Here is a 22,372-nt window from a genome sequence, read left to right on the forward strand (position 1 = left end):
CCCATCCTGTGTCCAGGCTCCTGTCTGTCATTTTTATGAATGAAAGTGGGCTCAGAGTTTGAACGTGCGTGTCAGTCAGTTAGGTGTGTGCCAGAGGTGTGAGGGAGGTGAGTGTGCACTTTTACCAACAGCTGGGATTGCCGAACTTCCAGGGAGCAGAATGGCAGGACAAGACCTCATTCCCATTCAGATGACGATAGTGCTCCATGCTGCGTGTGTCTGTGAGCTCTGGAGTCACTCCACACTATCCTCCTGATGTCTCCTCAGACAACAGGAGAGGTCGGGCAAGGCGGGCGAGCTTCCTGCTCTGGAAAGTTTGTGGCAGGGAAGAGTACAAACCCTCTCTGTGCTCCGAGCAATCTCAGTGGCCTCCTGGCACGACCCTCCTGTGGGAACAGAAGCCTAGCCTGGCCTCCATGGATCGCTCGGCTGTGTGTCAGGCCCTCGCTTCTGTGTGTGAGCTAGTGAGACAGTTAGGGAATTCACAGGCCAATAAACGGAATCCGGTTCCTTAAGGAGACAGGCCAAGCTGTGAAATGACAAAGACCTGGTAGAGTTTACAGAGTTCTGGTCTGGCGCTTTCCCAATAAACATAAATGATCAAGTTGGAGATGGCTGGGGTCAAGGGCTGTGGGATGGGCGTGGCTAGGTGATTATCAAAGAAAAGCACCAAGTTCCATGGTTGCTTCCATCTTATGAGGGAGGATCCCCAAGTGAAATGTAGAACATCCAAAGCCGCCATGGTTTTCTATTTTATGTGAACTGGTCCCCACAGTAGTAAAGATGTTTCCCAAAAGGAAATCCCAAGTTCTTGGATAAGGAAATCCCTGATTCTTGGATAATTTACTTTCCACTTTCCTTGCGGCAGGCAAAGAGATGTTGATATTATGAAAATGAGTACTAGGAAGGCAGATGAGAGAAAAGATAGAAGCTGATTTCACAAACCACAACAAATCCTTTTCCTTAACCATGAGGTAAACCCTAACCCTGATATTTCTTCTTTGTGTAATATGCATACTACAAACTCAGTGAGACCATCAAGAACAATGGTGACCACCTTAAACGTAACCCTGATCCTCACCCTGGGACTTACTCTAAATTTCTAACCCTATCTTAATCCCTAAATTTCCTAATCACACTCATCCTAACAACCTTACTCTGTTTCTTACTATAACCCTTTAATCATGTAACTCTTATGCAAATCCTCCTTACTGATGGGCTATTTCATTTTCCTTTTCTGCTTTTTTTTGTTGTTGTTGTTGTTTTGTTTTTTAGTTTTTTTGAGACATGGTTTCTCTGTGTAGCCCTGGCTGTCCTGGAACTCACTCTGTAGACTAGGCTGGCCTCAAACTCAGAAATTTGGCTGCTTCTGCCTCTACCGGCATGTGCCACTACCACCCTGTAGGATATTTCTTTTTGTTTTTTGTTTTTGTTTTTGCTTTTTTTTTGGGGGGGGGTGTTGGTTTTTTCGAGACAGGGTTTCTCTGTATATTCCTGGCTGTCCTGGAACTCACTCTGTAGAACAGGCTGGCCTCGAACTCAGAAATCTGCCTGCCTCTGCCTCCCAGAGTGCTGGGATTACAGGCGTGCACCACCACCGCCTGGATGGGATATTTCTTAATTTTACCTTTGATCTAAGCTATAGATTCTCTTGGCTACCTACATATATAAAGGATATTGAACACAGTGATTTTTTGTTTGTTTTGTTTCGTTTTTGTTTTTTGGTTTTTGGTTTTTTTTTTATTTTTTTATTTATTTATTTTTTTTTTTTTGGTTCTGACCCTCTATTTTTCAACAAAAATAGTTGATTTCTTTGTTTTTTGCTCCTTTGTTTGGGATTTTTTTGTTTGTATTTTTATTACACTGGCATTAGTATGTAATTCTTTCTTCAAAATTCTGGCATATACTGTAAATGAGTTGTAATATCCTACAACATGAAATCAACCAGTTCTTGATTTTTCTAACTCTCCTTGGCTGGCAGACTTTATTGGGACATTTTTTAAACTAACCTTTCTATATACTTAGATTCAGTTTCTTTACGATTTCAGATATGTTTATCTAGAGAAACTATATTAATCCAACTGTGTTTTTTCTCTATTTAGCCACTGATGAATATGTGCTGGCTAATAATAGTGCTCAACAGGGTTTCCCTTATGTTTCTGGCTTTTCTTCCAAGGTTGTTTGATATCTATCATCTGGTGAAAAGGAGCTGCAATTTCTCTGAGGCCAGTGTGAAGCCAACAAACAAAATTATTCATTCCAATAATCCCTTTTTAATGCTAATAGCCTGGTTAACTTTCCACATCTGTGTCAGATTGATAGCTCCACTGCACCTTGAATAATGGGATATGCAAGCTATCCACCTTGATTCCTGGAAGAAGCAGGCAAGTGCTGTAGTGAAATTTCAGGAAAGGTCTAAATTTCAGGAAAGGTCTAATTGTCTAAAGTCAGAATTATTGCTAACAGATGAGAGGAGCAGACACCTGGCATGGTAAGTCCCCCCTCCCCTGCCACCAGGGCTAGGTGGAGTGATATTCCTCCTTGAGTGTGGGCCTAAAAGCTCATAGAGATTAAACCAGTCCTAAGATCCAGAAAGGGTCTGGCCCTGGACAGGAAGCACACTTTAACCTTTAGGAAGGAGTAGACTCACTGGCCAATCAAGGCCGCCAGCCAGACCTGCCAGTCAGACAAAGAGGCGGGATCATCTAGGTGCCTTTCTCTCTGTTCTCTGTGGCTGTGCAGGTTTGAGTGATTCACTGTGTGCAGCTTTGAGCTTTGTTGTTCTCTGCTGTGAGGGGACTTCAGGGAAGCTCTGAAATCGAGACATGTTGAGCACAGGATATCTACCCACAAAGGGGAGAAATGGGTGGCTGAGCACTGGGCACTGGGGTAGTGGTCCCTCTGTGGGGTTGGATCTGAAGCATCAGCCAGATGTGACTTCCTGTGAGATTTCTAGTGGTGCTTCTTACTTGTTAGTTCAGGCCATGACCTCTTAATAACTTCAGTATCATGGCTGATTGTAAATCTGTCTAAAATATCTGGATCAGTTGCTTTCTTATAGAAGCATGGGTGGTTTCTGTGACTATGCAGCACCTGTGTCCAAACCATTTTGTCTTTTATAATATATATTAAGAAGGCAGGAATAAGGCATGAGAGATGGCTAAGAGATTAAGAATTCTGGCTGTTCTTACACAGGTCATGAGTTCAATTCTTACCAACCACATGGTAGCTCTTAACCATATGTAATGGGATCCGGTGCCCAATTCTGGCCTGCAGGAATAAAAGCAGAGAGAACATTTCATACTTAATGGATTAAAGAATTAAAAAAAGAAGACAGATATGAATCTAATAGTTCTGATTTTACACATTATTAGCTTTTGTTTTGTTTAATTTGTTAATTTTTTCTGTTGTAGTTTTTTATATTTCTTTAACTTATATGGTAATTGTTTTGATTATTATGTGGCAAAAGGACTTTTTATCACTCTGGTAATTTTGATGTTTCTTGTACATTAACAGGCATGTTCTTCTGTTTAGGAAAGTTTTCACTTATGATTTTATTGGAAATATTTTCCAGACATTTATCTTCTTTTTCCTCCTCCTTCTCCTTCTTCTCTGTCCTTTTTTGTTTGTTTGTTTGTTTTGGTTTGTTTTTTTTCTTTTTTTTGAGACAGGGTTTTTCTTTGTGTACCCCTGGCTGTCCTAGAACTCATTCTGTAGATGAGGCTGGCCACAAACTCAGAAATCTGCCTGCATCTGACTCCCAAGTACTGAGATAAAAGTCATGTATCACCAATGCCCTGCGCTCCTTCTTCTTCTACTTCTTCTTCTACTTCTTCTTCCTCCTCCTTCCTTCTCTTCCTCCTTCTCTGCCTACTCCTCCTTCTTCTCCAAAACATTTGGGCTTTTGACTTCTCATATGTGGCAAAACTCTTTGTTTTTAGTACCAGGACAGTTTTAGAATCCAGATTTTTTTGAATAATTTATCCATTTTTTCTATTCATTTTAAATGCTTGTGATTCTCTCTTCCATTCTTATTCTGTGGGTGAGCCTTGCCTCAATAATTGTCAGTGTACAGAAAATATCAGTACTGTTCTTAGTGATATAGGAAATTCTTAAGCCATTATCTGCCTCCATCACCTGCTGCTATTTCTAATTTGTGCATTATATACATGGAGAGCCTGTTATTTTTGTTCCCTGTCTCTGTTCCCTGCATGTTCCCCCTCTCTATTATATTTCTCTTCCTTCATTGCTCTTTCTGTGCTCCTCGTCTGTCTGCCTGTCTTTGTGTTCTCTTGTGAACCTCTATCTCATCCTCAGGTTCGCACTCTTCTCCCTTCCCCCATACAAACTCTTTTGCTTCACATATCTTGCATGTTTTAATTTCTGAAGATCTGCTGTGAAAGCATAATTTGGCTTTCATGGTGACATAGTTTCCTGACTGTTATTCATTTTATTCCTATGTGGTGTCTAGACATCTGGGGCTTCTGTGCAAATATCTCTAGGAATTAGTTACTGGCTTTGTCTTGTTTGGGTGTGTGTTTTATTCCTGGGTTAGTGTTTGCCATCTGGATTTTCACAGAGTGTTGACTAAGTGTTGTCTCTTCACTTACCTGTTTGGTGTGTATCTTTAAGAGCGAATGCTAGCAAATGTTGAAAGCTAGGAGGGTGTTGGGCTGGAAGAGTTCATCATAGCAATCCACAAGTAATGTTGTCAAGAGATATGTGAACCTGCCAACATTTCATCCTTTCAGAGTTACAGTCATGTGAAGGAGCCTCAGTTGAAGGTATGCTCTCTTCGGAATGGATGTCTACTGTCTGTGTGAGATAGTGTTGATGATTGATGTGGGAAGGGTCTTCCAGTGAGGGTGACAATATTCATAAGCAAGTGGGCCTGGATTGGATGAGAGAGCTCCCTGAGTATGGGGCACTGACCAAGTAGGAAAGCAAGCCAGGAGGAAATGTTTGTCCATGCTGTTACCTTCAGTTTGAAGCTTTAGTCTCTACTCTAAGCACCCAAAGAGGTGAACTGTGATATGACAGAAACATTCCCAATGACCATTTGTTACCTGAGATGCTTTTGCTCAGAGGATTGGAGCATAGCAGCAGAGTAAGAAGTTAGGACAACAACAAAAACAAAAAAAAGTCGTATCAAAAAGTGATTTTGCTGCTGGACAGAATCTAGGTTCTCTTTTGAGGGGATGTGGAAATTATCAAAAAATGAGATGGCAAAAATCATAGGAAGCTGTTCATGGATCTTAATCGGTTGTTCTCACAGGACTTTGGAGATTGGAGTGTTGACCATATGCAGCCAGAGGAAATTGAGATCATAGCATTCCCGAGGAAAATAGACAATAGAAAAAAATTTTTTGACAATAGGAAAATTTTAACAGGAGGTCATATGTGTGATATTTTGGTCAAAAATCCTTTCTCGGCTTACACTGTGAAATATTGAAGGGGTTAAATTTAAAAATAATGTCTAATTTCTATATTTTTATTGTATTTATATGTATTTGTTCATTTTCACCACTTATTTAGTTATTATTTATTTATTTAATTTAAATTCTACTTTCTCCCATCTGTCCATTTCACCTTTCACAGTCCTTCATCCCTAACTCATTTTTATCCCTCCAATTCGTGTGGGGACTACAGGAGTATCCACCAACCACGGCATGTCAAGTCTCTGCGTGGTTAGACATATCTCTCTTACTGAGGTCAGAAAATACAGCCAAGATAGGGGAACAGTTTGGAAAGACAGTCAACAGCATGAGGGACATCTCCTGCTCCATTTGTTGGGGGAAACAGATGAAAACTGAGTAGCTCCTGTACTACATATGTGGCGAGGACTCAGTCCATCCTGTGTATGTGCTTTACTTTGTGATTAAGTCTCTGAAAGTGTCCTAGTGTCAAGGTTAGTTGTCACTGAGTGTCTTCTTATGGACTTCCTGTTCCTTCAGAGGCCTCAATCCTTTCCCCGACTATTCCAAAAGCCCCCCTTGTGTTCTGTCCAATGATAGGCTGTAGGTGTCTCCATCTCTTTCAGTCAGGGGCTGAATTGAGACTCCCAGAGGACAATTATGCTAAGCTACTCTCTGGAAGTATAACAAAATGGATCGTCAGTAATGTCAGGGCTTGGTGCTTGCCCATGGGATGAGTCTCAATTTGGAAAGGGTATAGTCTGCCCTTTACCTCATTCTCTGCTCCATCTTTTTACCTGAATTTCTTATAGATAAGACCAATTTGGGGTGGAAAGGTTTTTGGTTCTGTTTGTGTCCTTAACTCTCCACTGGGGGTCCTGCCTGACTGTAGGATGTAGCCACTTCAAGGTCCATACTCATTGCCATGCATTTCCGCTAAGATCACCCCCAAAGACTCCTTGGTGCCCTCCAATTTGTCATCTTTGGCAAATCCTAAAGATACCTTACCCTTCCACCCTCACCAGATGCAGATTTCAATTCATTGTCCTGGTCTTCCCTTGTCTCTCACCACACCTATTCCTGTTCTCTCCCCCTTCCCATTTCTTATCTGCTCTCTTATACAGTTCTCTCTCTTATATTGGCCTCCTATGAGTGCTCTATTTCCCCTTCTGAGTGAGATTCAATGATGCTCATTTGAGTCTTCCTTCTCATTTAACTTCTTTTTGTCTATGGAGAGGAGTGTGTCTTTGTTATCACAGTCTGGATAATAGTATCTAGTTTCATCCATTTGCCTGTAAAATTTATGATGCCCTTGTTTTTAATAGTGGAACGGTATTCAAATTTGAAAATGAAACACATTTTCTGTATCCATAATTTGTCTGAGGGACATCTGGAATTTTCAAGTTTCTAGCTGTTTTAAATAAAGCAGACATGAACTTAGTGGTGCAAATGCTCAGGTGGGTATATGCCTCAGAAGGTACCCTAAGTGAAATTCTTCTTCCTGATAAGTCATGAATTAATGGAAGGACTAGACAAATTATTTCCTATGTCCAGATAGAACTTTAAATAAAACCTTCTGCAACTCTGGCCCAAGGGAATCAGGGTCTATGATGATAGAATCCAAACTTGAGAGAATCACTCATATTATGCTGGTTCTGGAAAGTGACTTATGAAAAACTCAAGATCATGGATTCTTTCTTTATGGTTTCAGTTTTACAATATTCTACCCATCCTTTGGCAGAGTCAGAGCCTCAGTTAAGGCTCTGAGTGTACCTCACATTTAAGTTGTGTGAATGATGCTTATGTTGCATTTAGGGACCAGAAGGTGTTGAAATAACTAAGGCATTGATAAATTCTCTAAAAATAGATGCATACAGGGCAAGGAAATACCAAAACTAAGAGATGTATGAGAAATTACAATAGAGGGCTAACTAAGCCTTTAGAAACTAAAGTCCAATGTTTTTAAGTCAAAGGTACAACATTTGGGTTTGTTCTACTGGGTGTCTTGCCTTAGTCCAATCTTCTCTCCATATGCGCACATTTCTATTTACTAGAATGTGAAGAAGTATTCTGTGGCATTGTGTGTTGCAAATATAAAACATGTTTTCTGATTTTACAATATGTGACTTTGAAGATATTGCCTTGATTATCAGGGGAGATTTTAGAGCTTTGAACAGTGCGGGAGCTCCTAAAGACTATGAAGTCACAGTAGACTGTGTGTGTTTTCACCACAGGATGAGTGTGAACCTATCATGACCAGGGCCACAATGCATTTGATTGAAACATAAAGCATCTAAACAGGATGATTTCTTTGAATACTTGTCTGTCCTGACTGGCTTTCTTTTTAGATTTTTGGAGGGTCTTGTATGGGGAGCCTTTTCAGATACCTATTGGGAGAGATGATAGTGTATATAGACTTAAAATATTTATTTCTTCCTTACAGATTTTGTATTTCTAATAGTTTAAATATTCATCATATCCCTAATCACTGTCTACACTCTAGGTCTCGGGCCCTCCCAAACTCCTTCCTTCCAATCATCTGTCTTTTTCATTTTAAAGGGTGTGGGCACCATGGGTATCCCTATACCATTCAATTTCCTTAAAAAAATGGCATTATGATTAGATTATAACTTCTGTGTCAGGAAAGAAGTGGAGGAAGCATCAGAATTAAATGAATATATTGTCAAGAAAGCATACATTTGCATTACAGTGATATCAGTATCATGTTTTGTGTTGTTCATGTGTGTGGGATATTTTAGGATGCAGTGACTTATGATGATGTGCATGTGAACTTCACTACAGAAGAGTGGAGTTTACTTGATCCTTCCCAGAAGAATCTCTACAAAGATGTAACACAGGAACCTTACTGTTTTAGGTAAAACTGTGAATTTTCTTTCCATTTTCAAAATAACGGACCAATTTTTCTTGGTTATTGATGGTCTCCTTAATTTAGTTAATAACCAAGAAGATTGAGATGAATAAAGCAGGTTTAGTGCTGTGAAAATTCACAGTACCTTGAATGTTACCTAATTTTCAATATTATATCATTCCTTTTCTGGTACTGTGTTTTAGGTTCCTATTGGGAAGACCATCATATTGAAGAACAATGTCAAACTTCTAGAAGTAATGAATGGTAATTTTCATGTGCAACCTTAAAAAAATATGCCGCTGTCACATTTTTACTATTTTCTGGGTGCTATAAAGAAAAGTAAGAGTGTTAAATTTCAGTCCTTTCCAAGTGTAGCTATGAATATAAAATTCTCCCAAAACCATGCACTTCATTGTAGGTTATCTGATTTATGTTGCAAGGCATTCCATTAAGAAAGAAGACAAGGAAGATGGGCAGTGGTGATGCACTCCTTTATCCCAGAAAATGGGAGGCAGAGGCAGGAAAATTTCTGAATTCGAGGCCATTCTCATCTACAGAGTGAGTTCAAGGACAGCCAAGGCTATACAGGAAACCCTGTCTCGAATAACCAAAGGAAAAAAAAATAGGAGACAAGGAAATAATGCCTTTAGAGATACCTTTATTTGATTTATAGCTCCATTAGACCTTTGCTGCGAATCTTCCAATATGTACAGTTTTATAATATATAGATGTTGCAAATTAATTAGTGAAAAATGCATATAAAACACCTTTGAATTAGTTAATTATCCATGGTAAAATTGGTTTTACTCATTGTAGTGACAGTTTAATGAGAGGTCAGTTTAATGAGTGTAAGTTTAATGAGAGATCAGTTTATGTGAATCTAGAAAGATGTCATGGAGAAACCTTAATCCATATATCAAATGCATATGATGAACAAAATGTCAAACAGAGTGAAAGCAATGTGTGTGAAAACCTTGCATTTGTTCTTCTTCTTTTAATAGCTATATCATGTGTCACAATGATTTATAGTGGTATTGACATAAGCGATGTAATTTTTCTATCCCTATACGATGAGAGTATATGTGTTATTTTGGTTTTAGTTGACTTTTTGAATATGATAGAAGTTTGCAACGAATTGGTTTTCTAATATTTTTGCAAAATTTCCCAAACTCACAATGTTGAAAATTGTTATGGGTACTAGAATTTGGAAAATCTTCTGTTTCTCCTGGTTCACATTAGATGTTGTATTATTTACACTGTAGGAAAAATTATGAATGCAAACAGTGCTAAAAAGCTCTGAGTTGTTCATCTTTTCATCACATAGGAAATACAATAGGAAGCATATTTCTTTAGGTAGAAATCCTATATAAAAACAAATGTTATAATTATGAGCCATGCAATAACTATCACAGGTATCTTCAGCAACTCATAATGCGGGAGAACACAATAAACATATGATATGATCAAACCTTAAGATCTGATGCTTCTATACCATTGAACCAAATTGTAAACTTAATTCATACTGATAAAACAAATGATCAGAGTAATGAATGTAGTAAAGATTTCACATGTTCTGATTATTTTTGCAGGCATGTAAGAATTCATAGTGGAAAGAAAATCTATGAGTGCGGTGAATATGGTAAATACTTTGCAAGACCCAGTCATCTCCAAAGACATAAAATGACACATACTGGAGAGAAACCTTTTGAGGGCCATCAATGTGGTAATGCCTTTGCACATAACAGTACTTTCCAATATCATAAAATGACACATACTGGAGAGAAACCTTATGCATGTAATCAATGTGGTAACACCTTTGCAAGATCCGGTCATCTCCAAAGACATAAAATGGCACATACTGGAGAGAAACCTTATGAGTGCAATCAATGTGGAAAATTCTCAAGTACCTATTACAGGTCTTTTCCCAGTAGAAATCAGAGTCTCAACGTTTCATAGAGAATGAATTAATAATACAGTAAATGACCTCAGGAAACAATGAGTGTAGGGTTTTGTATTTATAAAACATACACAACCACATTGTGGTTTATGATTATATCATCTCTGAATTCAAGGTTCTACTTGATATCAACATAGAATCAAAATATGGTTTAGGAAATCTCTGCTTTCTGATAACATTGTAAATGATATAATCAACAAGTTACATTGACAAAGAAACAATGGTTTTGGTTTTATTTTTCCTTAAATGTTTATGAACATTAAGAAGTGAAAGCAATGTTGTGCAGTTATCTCCTTCAAATTACATTCTTAGTATCAAATGCAATAACACAAGACTACTTTCAACAACCTTTCTTGAAATAAATTTCTAACCCAGCACTAATTAAACATTCCTTTGAATATCAGATATGGATCAGTATGTGATTGGTCCAGAATACCAGTATGCCAACAGAGAACACAACATATGCATTCAGAAAGATGTGAACTTTATAAGCTATGAAGACCCATTGTGGATGGCTCTTGCCTTAATAGCCTTCTGTTTCTCTGCATTCACAGCTGTGGTACTTTGGGTCTTTGCGAAGCACCATGACACTCCTATTGTAAGGGCCAATAACAGAATCCTCAGCTACCTATTACTCATGTCACTCATGTTCTGTTTTCTGTGCTCGTTTTTCTTCATTGGCCATCCTAACAGAATGACCTGTATCTTGCAGCAAATCAGATTAGGAATTGTATTCATGGTGGCTGTTTCCACAGTTCTGGCTGAAACAATTACTGTGGTTCTGGCTTTCAAAGTCACAGATCCCTGAAGAAGGTTGAGAAACTTCCTTGTATCTGGGACACCCAACTACATTATTCCCATATGTTCCCTGTTTCAATGTAGTCTGTGTGCAATATGGCTAGCAGTTTGTCCTCCCTTCATTGATATTGATGAACACTCTGAGCATGCCCACACCATCATTGTGTGCAACAAGGGCTCAGTGACTGCATTTTACTGTGTCCTGGGATACGTGGCCTTCCTGGCCTTTGGAAGCTTCATCATTTCTTTTATGGCAAAGAATCTGCCTGACACATTCAACGAAGCCAAGATTTTTACCTTTAGCATGCTAGTGTGCTGCAGTATCTCACTCACCTTCCTCCCTGTTTACCATAGCACAAAGGGCAAGGCCATGGTTGCTGTGGAGATCATCTCTATCTTGGCATCCAGTGCAGGGATGCTTGGATGTATCTTTGTACCCAAGATCTCCATAATTTTAGTAAGACCAGACAGAAATTTCATCCAAAGGGTCAGGGAAAATTGTATTTCTGCATAAATAGTTCAGGAATTCTGTCAAACGTAATTTTGGTATATATCTACCAATTTTTGGGTTATAATGCATGTATCTAGTTTTTTAATCACTCCAGCATCATATCTACATACAGTATCATATCTACAGTCTTGGGTACATTCTCCATTAATCTTCACTCATTGACTTGCTTTGTTTCTCTGGAAGTAATAAAATTCTCAAATTATTATTATTACAATTTATTCATCATTTTGTTTTTATGGAGATTTCTCCAGTGGTAATAGCCAATAAAATTTGATAAGTCAATTAAACGTATGACCTAGTTTAGAAAGTGAGTTCCAGGTCAGAAAGGGCTACAAATAGAAACCATCTACCTAATCAATCAATTAATCAAAGAAACAAACAAACAAACAAACAAACTCAAGCACACACAAAGATGAAATAAGAACACATTCTCTTATTTCCAGTAGAAGCACATACATGAAAGAATAATGCCTGCTTTTTAGCTATTCTTCAGCTATTGGTCAGCAGTCTGATGTGGCAATGTCCTTTTTCTGCTCTTAAATACCAAAAAAAAAAATATGTATATCCAACAATGGACAGAAGCTACAGATCCCAGTGTTTGGATTAGCAGATAGTTAGAACAAACTGAGGTTGACCCATAGGAAGACTAGCAGTCTCCACTGCCCTGGACAACCAAGTACTCTCAGACACCGAGCCAAGAAGCAGGCATCATAAACCATCTGATATTAGGTCCCTGACACATACAAGGCATAGAAACATCTGTTCTGGTCTCAGTGGAAGTAGACATTTCTAACCCACAAGAATGATGAGGCCCGAGGATTGAGAAGGTCTGGGAGATCAGAGGTGTGGATATCCTCCTGGAGATGGGGGATGCGGTCTGGGAAGAGGAGGAGTCTGGGAGGAGACCGGGTGGGGGATAACTACATATGTGTAAAAAGAAAGGATCCAAGGATTTGAAAATGAAAAGAGTATAAAATCTAAAAGCTTGCAGATTGGTGAACATTCTATTATTATATAGTTACTGGAGTAAAACGACTCCCATAACTACATGTAGATACTGATATTGCATGTAGTCATTTTTTTTTCTGAATCTGTTTTTGGTGTACAGTTTTGATTGAGATCCTTGCTTAGAAAATTCTGGAAGGATGGAATGGGAGTGTGATGCTTTGGTTATGCTGCTTCATATGGAATTGTCTTTTCTAAAAAGACAATTATGTGTTTGTGGCTGTGCTAAATCCTTAACATTCATCAAGTCTCCTCCCATAATGTGATACATAATGGGTCTAAATTGCCTCATTATTCAAAAAAATATTACTTCCCTAAGTAAGTCTTCATAGAAATATGATCATTAACAATGTCCTTTTGAGAAACACACTCTGCATTAACATCCACATTGTACTCATCAAAAATTCATGGAAGGCTTGACTCTTGGGTTTGGAGGTGAGATCACCATTCTCTCTCTCTCTCTCTCTCTCTCTCTCTCTCTCTCTCTCTCTATCTCTATCTCTATCTCTATCTCTTTTCTGGTGACTGTCTAAGGCAGGTAGGCCCAGGAGAACAGGGAGCAGGGGAATAGCAGAGCAGCTGGGGAAAGGTCCTTCTGGGCTGCATCTGCACCTGGGAGCTGGGCTGCACCACAATCCCCTGTGCTAGGGGAGAGCTGGTCTACCAGAGGTTCTGAGATGGCTTTCAGGCTACCTGGAGGGAAAAACTCCAGCAATAGACAGAAGGACCAACTAACACCAGAGATAACCAGATTGTGAAAGACAAACACAAGAATGTTACCAACAGAAACCAAGGTAACATGACATCATCTGAATCCAGTTCTCCCACAACAACTTCCAGATACCTCTACACACTGGAAAGCAAGATGGATTTAAAATCACATCTCTTGTCGCTGACAGAGGAGTTCAGGAAGGATGCAAATTACTCCCTTAAAAAAATCAGGAAAACAGAGGAACAGGTAGAAGCACTTAAAGAAGAAACAAAAAAATCATTCAATGAATTACAGGAAAACACGGTGGAACAGGTGAAGGAATTAAACAAAACCATCCTGATTCTAAAAATGCAAGTAGAACCAATAAAGAAACCACAAAGGGAAATAAATGTGGAGGTTAAAAATGTCGGTAAGATATCAGGATTCATATATGCAAGCATCAAGAACAGAATACAAAAGATAGAGTGAGAATCTCATGTGCAGAAGATGTGATAGAAAACACTTACTCAACATTCAAAGAAAATGCAAAATGCAAAAAGCGTGTAACCCAAAATATCCCGGAACTCCAGGACACAATCAGAAAACCAAACGTAAGGATAATATGTATAGAAGAAAGTAAAGATTTCCAACTTAAAGGGCCAATAAATGTCTTCAAAAATCATAGAACAACATTTCTCTGACCTAAAGAAAGATAAGCCCAAAAACATAGGAGAAGCCTACAGTTCTACAAATAGATTTGACCAGAAAATAAATTCCTCCCATCACATAATAATCAAAACACCAAGTGCACTAAATAAAAAATGAATATTAAAAACAATAAAGGAAAAAGGTAAAAAAACATATAAAAGCAGACCTATCAGAATAACACCAGACTTCTTATCAGAGCCTATGAAAGCTAGAAGATCCTGGACAGGTCTCACACAGACCCTAAGAGAAGACACATGACAACCATGGCTACTATGTCCAGCAAAACTATCTACTATCATACATAGAGAAACGAAGGTATTCCATGACTAAAAAAAATTATACAATATATTTTTTATAAAGCCAGCCCTTTAAAAAATAATAAATGGAAATCACCATGAAAAGGCAGGAAAGTAAACCATAGAAAAAGCCAGAAAATAATATTCTTTTAACAAACCAAGAAGACAGCCACATAAACATAATTCTACCTCTAGTAACAAAAACAAGAGAATGCAAAAATTACTTTTCCTTAATATCTTCTAATATCAATGGCCTCAATTCCCCCCCCCCCCAAAAGACAGAGTGCTACATAGAGAGATACCAACATTTCGCTGCATACAGGAAAATGTCAACTCTGGGACATAGACAGTTACTATCTTAGAGTGAAAGGCTGGAAAGCATTTTTTCAAGCAAATTATCCCTAGAAAAGACCTGGAATAGCCATTCTAATATCAAATAAAATCAACTTTCAACCTAAAGTTATCAAAAAGAGATATGGAAGGACACTTTATACTCATCAAAGGAAAAAATCTACCAAGATGAACTCTCATTCTGATCATCTATGCTCCAAATGCAAGGGAACCCACATTCATAAAAAATCTTTACTAAAGCTCAAAGCACATTGCATCTCACACAATAATAATGGGAGACTTCAATACCCAATTCTCAGCAATGGACATATCATGGAAATAAAAACTAAACAAAGGAACAGTTAAACTAACAGAAGTTTTGAACTAAATGAATCAAACAAATATCTAAAGAACACTTCATCAAAAAAAAAAAATCTCAACATTACCATCTCTAAAATTAAACACATAATCAGTCACAAACTTGGACTCAACAGATATAAAAAGATTTAAATAATCCCATGTATACCAAAGTGTACTCTTCCTTGGAAAAGCATTTATAGACATGAGATTGGGCATAGTGATATCCTGGAATTGCAGCTACCTAGAACAAAAGACCTGAAAATATAACGTGAAAAGGGCATCACAAACCCAAGAATGACACCATGAGATTTGAAACAATGAATAGCTATAGTCCAAGGATCCATCAATAATAAATGCCAGGCAATCTCGCAGCTCATTTCTCTCAGTGGGTATCAGGTGGGTGGTCAGATTCTCCATTTACTTTTCTTGCTTCTTGATAACAATAGCTGGGGGGAGAGGGTTTATGGCATACCCCAGCCTCTGTAGCTAGAGAAACACAAGTGAACATGTAAAGTGACAAGGCACAGACCAGGGTGAGGACCAAAAAGAAAGAGAGCATGCCTGGAATCCAGTGAGAAACCAAAGACTTTGGCACAGGCTTGAAATGCCTACTCTGTGGATCTCTGCTCTTCCATCATCCTACAGAGATTTGGGTATGTATACAGCCAGGTATTTGACTGAATCCCTACCCATACTTATGGTGTCCTCACAGATGGTATCTTCAGTCATGCTAACAACTGCACAGGGTGTCATTTGACTTCAGAGTCCCCAATCATGAAGCTACAGAAACCAGGACAAGTGATATCACCCCAAGCACCCAAATGCAGTGTTCATAATCACATGCCCTACAAGGAATTCTAGGCTCATGACTGTGGATTAGATAGCTTTATGTGGCGAATCATCATCAAAAGACTGAATAATTCATCCCACTGGAAGACTAAAACAACCTAGAGCTGCTAAAAATATGCAGTTTCTGATTCTGACAGTTGTTTGGCTGCATTAGAGATATGTCTGACACACAATCTGCTGATTAATGAGCTTAGAGTGTCATTTTCTTTTTTTTTAAATTTTTTATTCGATATAATTTATTTACATTTCAAATGATTTTCCCTTTTCTAGCCCCCCACTCCCCGAAAGTCCCATAAGCCCCCTTCTCTTCCCCTGTCCTCCCACCCACCCCTTCCCACTTCCCCATTCTGGTTTTGCCGAATACTGCTTCACTGAGTCTTTCCAGAACCAGGGGCCACGCCTCCTTTCTTCTTGTACCTCATTTGATGTGTGGATTATGTTTTGGGTATTCCAGTTTTCTAGGTTAATATCCACTTATTAGTGAGTGCATACCATGATTCACCTTTTGAGTCTGGGTTACTCACTTAGTATGATGTTCTATAGCTCCATCCATTTGCCTAAGAATTTCATGAATTCATTGTTTATAATGGCTGAATAGTACTCCATTGTGTAGATATACCACATTTTTTGCATCCACTCTTCTGTTGAGGGATACCTGGGTTCTTTCCAGGATCTGGCAATTATAAATAGGGCTGCTATGAACATAGTAGAGCATGTATCCTTATTACATGGTGGGGAATCCTCTGGGTATATGCCCAGGAGTGGTATAGCAGGATCTTCTGGAAGTGAGGTGCCCAGTTTTCGGAGGAACCGCCAGACTGATTTCCAGAGTGGTTGTACCAATTTGCAACCACACCAGCAGTGGAGGAGTGTTCCTCTTTCTCCACACCCTCTCCAACACCTGCTGTCTCCTGAATTTTTAATCTTAGCCATTCTGACTGGTGTAAGATGAAAACTTAGGGTTGTTTTGATTTGCATTTCCCTAATGACTAATGAAGTTGAGCATTTTTTAAGATGCTTCTCCGCCATCCGAAGTTCTTCAGGTGAGAATTCTTTGTTTAACTCTGTACCCCATTTTTAATAGGGTTGTTCGGTTTTCTAGAGTCTAATTTCTTGAGTTCTTTATATGTATTGGATATTAGCCCTCTATCTGATGTAGGATTGGTGAAGATCTTTTCCCAATTTGTTGGTTGCCGATTTGTCCTCTTGATGGTGTCCTTTGCCTTACAGAAACTTTGTAATTTTATCAGGTCCCATTTGTCAATTCTTGCTCTTAGAGCATACGCTAATGGTGTTCTGTTCAGAAATTTTCTCCCTGTACCGATGTCCTCAAGGGTCTTCCCCAGTTTATTTTCTATTAGCTTCAGAGTGTCTGGCTTTATGTGGAGGTCCTTGATCCATTTGGATTTGAGATTAGTACAAGGAGACAAGGATGGATCAATTCACATTCTTCTGCATGCTGACCTCCAGTTGAACCAGCACCATTTGTTCAAAAGGCTATCTTTTTTCAATTGGATGTTTTCAGCCTCTTTGTCGAGGATCAAGTGGCCATAGGTGTGTGGGTTCATTTCTGGATCTTCAATCCTGTTCCATTGATCCTCCTGCCTGTCACTGTACAAATACGATGCGGTTTTTAACACTATTGCTCTGTAGTATTGCTTGAGGTCAGGGATACTGATTCCCCCAGACTTTCTTTTGTTGCTGAGAACAGTTTTAGCTATCCTGGGTTTTTGTTATTCCAGATGAATTTGATAATTGCTCTTTCTAACTCTGTGAAGAATTGAGTTGGGATTTTGATGGGTATTGCATTGAATCTGTATATTGCTTTTGGCAAAATGGCCATTTAAACTATATTGATTCTACGGATCCATGAGCATGGGAAGTTTTCCCATTTTTTGAGGTCTTCTTCCATTTCCTTCTTCAGGGTCTTGAAGTTCTTGTCATACAGATCTTTCACATGTTCGGTAAGAGTCACCCCAAGATACTTTATACTGTTTGTGGCTATTGTGAAGGGGGTCATTTCCCTAATTTCTTTCTCAGCCTGCTTATCCTTTGAGTATAGGAAGGCCACTGATTTGCTTGTGTTGATTTTATAACCTACCACTTTGCTGAAGTTGTTTATCAGCTGTAGGAGCTCTCTAGTGGAGATTTTTGGGTCACTTGGGTAGATTATCATGTCGTCTGCAAATAATGATAGTTTGACTTCTTCCTTTCCAATTTGTATCCTTTTGACCTCCTTATGATATCGAATTGCCCGAGCTAGTACCTCAAGTACAATATTGAAAAGATAAGAAGAAAGCGGGCAGCCTTGTCTGGTCCCTAATTTCAGTGGGATTGCTTCAAGTTTCTCTCCATTTAGTTTGATGCTGGCTACCGGTTTGCTGTAAATTGCTTTTATTATGTTTAGGTATGGGCCTTGAATTCCTGTTCTCTCCAAGACTTTAAGCATAAAAGGATGCTGAATTTTGTCAAATGCTTTTTCAGCATCCAATGAAATGACCACGTGGTTTTGTTCTTTGAGTTTGTTTATGTAGTGGATTGCATTGATGGATTTCCGTATATTGAACCAACCCTGCATTCCCGGGATAAAGCCTACTTGATCATGGTCGATGATCGTTTAGATGTGTTCTTAGATTCGGTTGGCAAGAATTTTATTGAGTATTTTTGCATCGATGTTCATAAGGGAAATTGGTCTAAAGTTCACTTTCTTTGTTGGATCTTTGTGTGGCTTTGGTATCAGCGTAATTGTGGCTTCATAGAAGGAATTGGGTAGTGTTCCTTCTGTTTCTATTTTGTGGAATAGTTTGAAGAGTATTGGTGTTAACTCTTCTTTGAAGGTCTGATAGAATTCTGCACTGAAACCATCTGGTCCTGTGCTTTTTTTGGTTGGAAGACTTTCTATGACTCCTTCTATTTCTTTAGGCATTATGGGACTGTTTAGATGGTCTAGTTGATCCTGATTTAATTTTGGTATTTGGTATCTGTCAAGGAAATTGTCCATTTCCTCCAGATTCTCCAGTTGTGTTGAATACAATCTCTTGTAGTAGGATCTCATGATTTTTTGGATTTCCTCAGTTTCCGTTGTTATATCTCCCTTTTCATTTCTAAGTTTGTTAATTTGGATACTTTCTCTGTGCCCTTTGGTTAGTCTGGCTAAGGGTTTATCTATCTTGTTGATTTTCTCAAAGAACCAGCTCCTGGTTTTGTTGATTTTTTGTATGGTTCTCTTTGTTTCTACTTGATTGATTTCGGCCCTGAGTTTGATGATTTCCTGCCTTCTACTCCTCCTGGGTGAAATAGCTTCTTTTTGTTCCAGGGCTTTCAGGTGTGTCATCAAGCTGGTAATATATGCTCTCTCCATTTTCTTTTTGGAGGCACTCAGGGCTATGTGTTTTCCTCTTAGCACTGCTTTCATTGTCTCTCATAGATTTGGGTATGTTGTGTTTTCATTTTCATTGTGTTCTAAAAAGTCTTTAATTTCTTTCTTTATTTCTTCCTTGACCAAGGTATAATTGAGTAGAATATTGTTCAGTTTCCACGTGTATGTGGGTTTTCTGTTGTTTTTGTTGCTATTGAAGACCACTTTTACTCCATAGTGATCTGATAGGAGGCATGGGATTAGTTCGATCTTCTTATATTTGTTGAGGTCTGTCTTGTGACCAATTATATGGTCGATTTTGGAGAAGGTACCATGAGGTGCTGAAAAAAAGGTATATTCTTTTGTTTTAGGATAGAATGTTCTATATATATCTGTTAAATCTAATTGGTGCAAAGCTTCAATTAGTTTCATTGTGTCCCTGTTTAGTTTCTGTTTTCCTGATCGGTCCATTGAGGAAAGTGCAGTGTTGAAGTCACCCACAATTATTGCGTTAGGTGCAATGTGTGCTTTGAGTTTTAATAAAGTTTCTTTTACGAAAGAGGGTGCCCTTACATTTGGAGCATAGATGTTCAGGATTGAGAGTTCTTCTTGTTGTATTTTTCCTTTGACCAGCAAGAAGTGTCCCTCAGAGTCTCTTTTGATGACTTTGGGTTGAAAGTCAATTTTATCTGATATTAAAATGGCTACTCCAGCTTGTTTCCTGAGACCATTTGCTTGTAAAATTGTCTTCCATCCTTTTACTCCAAGGTAGTGTTTGTCTTTGACCCTGAGGTGTGTTTCCTGTAAGCAGCAAAATGTAGGGTCCTGTTTACATATCCAGTCAGTTAGTCTGTGTCTTTTTATTTGGGAATTAAGTCCATTGATGTTAAGAGATATTAAGGAATAGTGATTGCTACTTCCTATCATTTTTGACGTTATTTTTTAAATTTGATTGCTTAACTTCTTTTGGGTTTGATGAAAGGTTACTATCTTGCTTTTTCCAGGGTGAAGTTTCCCTCCTTGTATTGGTGTTTACCTCCTATTATCCTTTGTAGGGCTGGGTTTGAGGATAGATATTGGGTAAACTTGGTTTTGTCATGAAATATCTTAGTTTCTCCATCTACGGTGATTGAGAGTTTTGCTGGATATAGTAGTTTTGGTTGGCATTTGTGTTCTCTTAGAGTCTGCATGAAATCTGCCCAGGACATTCTAGTCTTCATAGTCTCAGGTGAAAAGTCTGCTGTGATTCTGATAGGTCTTCCTTTATATGTTACTTGGCCTTTATCTCTTACTGCCTTTTGTATTCTTTCTTTGTTTAGAACATTTGGTGTTTTGATTATTATGTGACGGGAAGTATTTCTGTTCTGGTCCAGTCTGTTTGGAGTTCTGTAGGCTTCTTGTATATTCATGGGCATCTCTCTCTTTAGGTTAGGGAAGTTTTCTTCCATAATTTTATTGAAGATATTTGCTGGCCCTTTAAGTTCTAAATCTTCACTCTCATCTATGCCTATAATCCTTACGTTTGGTCTTCTCATTGTGTCCTGGATTTCCTGGATATTTTGGGTTACAAGCTTTTTGCATTTTGCATTTTCTTTAAATGTTGAATCCATGGTTTCTATGGAATCTTCAGCATCTGAGATTCTTTCTTCTATCTCTTGTATTCTGTTGTTGATATTTGCATCTCTGTCCCCTGATTTCTTCCCAAGGCTTTCTATCTCCAAAGTTGTCTCCCTTTGAGTTTTCTTAGTTGTTTCTACTTCTGATTTTAGATCCTGGATGGTTTTGCTTAGCTCCTTCACTTGCTTGTTTGTGCTTTCCTGTAATTCTTTAAGAGATTTTTGTGTTTCCTCTTTCATGACCTCAGCCTGTTGACCAAAGTTCTCCTGTATTTCTTTAAGTTTTATTTGTGTTTCCTCATTGTTGGCTTTTGTATTCTCCTGGATTTCTTTCAATGATTTTTGTGTTTCCCTTGCAAGGGCTTCTAACTTTTGATCCATTTTCTCCTGAATTTCTTTAAGTATGTCCTTCATGTGTTCCTGTACCAGCATCATGACCAGTGATTTTAAATCCAAATCTTGTTTTACTGGTGTGATGGGGTATCGAGGACATGTTGGTAGAGGAGAATTGGGTTCAGATGTTGCCATATTGCCTTGATTTCTGTTAGTGTCGTTCCTGCGTTTGCCTTTTGCCATCTAGTTCTCACTGGTGTTAGTTGGTCTTGTCAGTGCTGGACTCACCAGTGCAAGCTGCCCCTTCCCAGTTGGCCTCTGGTGCACAGCTTACCTCCTGCACTGCTTGTAGACAGAGTGCTGCTGCCCAGGCTGTTCAGATCCTGAAGCAGGTACCCGAAGGCTCCCGCTGGTGCCCGTTGAATTCACGGGAGCACACCGACTTCTCCCAGCTGGCCGCCCGGAAGTCCCTCTAGCCTCTTGCAGGACCTGGAGATGTGGTGCCGCTGCCCAGGCTGATCTGGATCCGGAAGTGGAGAGAGTCGAGCTGAGCGCTCCCGCCTCAGGCCTTGCCCCAGATTGTGTCTGTGGACCAGATGGAGCCCGTGTGCACCCCCAGGGAGCGCCGACGGTGTATGCTGCCGGGACCTCCCCTGTGTTCTGATCACTCCGCTGGGCAGCCGATCCCCCAACCGGGCTGGTGCACACAAGGTTATCCTGGCAGCCCAGGCCCTGAGTCCAGGCAAAAGCCTGGGAGGCCAAGGTCCGAGCAAAGTTTCCCTAGGGCTATGCCTGTTAATTGGGTCAGTCAGGTGACCAGGATGGCGGGCGTGCGTGCTCACGCTCCCCGAAAGCGCTGGGAGAGTCTGCTGTGCTAAAAACCTCCTGGGCGGGTTGACACACAGATGGCCCACCAAACCACCCAGTTCTTGGGGTCAGTCCTGGGCCTTTTGGGGTCTAGACCCAAAAGGGTGTCATTTTCATGGATAAGGTTGTCAGAGGTTGTCTTAGAGTATAAGGTCTCATAAGAATATTTTGCTTTGAGTCACTATAGTTTAATGGACACTGTACCTAGAAGAACATACTAGGAGTAAGGTGTCAAACTGATATAAACTGGGAGATGTGATTTCCTTCCTGACTCTATTTTCTTGTTTTACCCTAGGTTACACACCCATGGTGAGTAAGAGGAAAATATAAAAAAATCACTGTATAATAACTTTGGGCTAGCCAGCTCCTTTCTTTGGATATGGAAAAACTAATGTATTGGAATCCTCACC

At 39.2% G+C, this 22,372-nt stretch overlaps 1 pseudogene; it reads left to right on the plus strand.

The window, feature by feature from the left end:
- Positions 1 to 11,552, plus strand: part of LOC127671614 (vomeronasal type-2 receptor 116-like) — a 38,701-nt pseudogene extending 27,149 nt beyond the window's left edge.
- Positions 11,553 to 22,372: the final 10,820 nt, after the last annotated feature.

This window comes from Apodemus sylvaticus, chromosome 21 (assembly GCF_947179515.1).
Source record: "Apodemus sylvaticus chromosome 21, mApoSyl1.1, whole genome shotgun sequence".
Lineage (NCBI taxonomy): Eukaryota > Metazoa > Chordata > Mammalia > Rodentia > Muridae > Apodemus > Apodemus sylvaticus.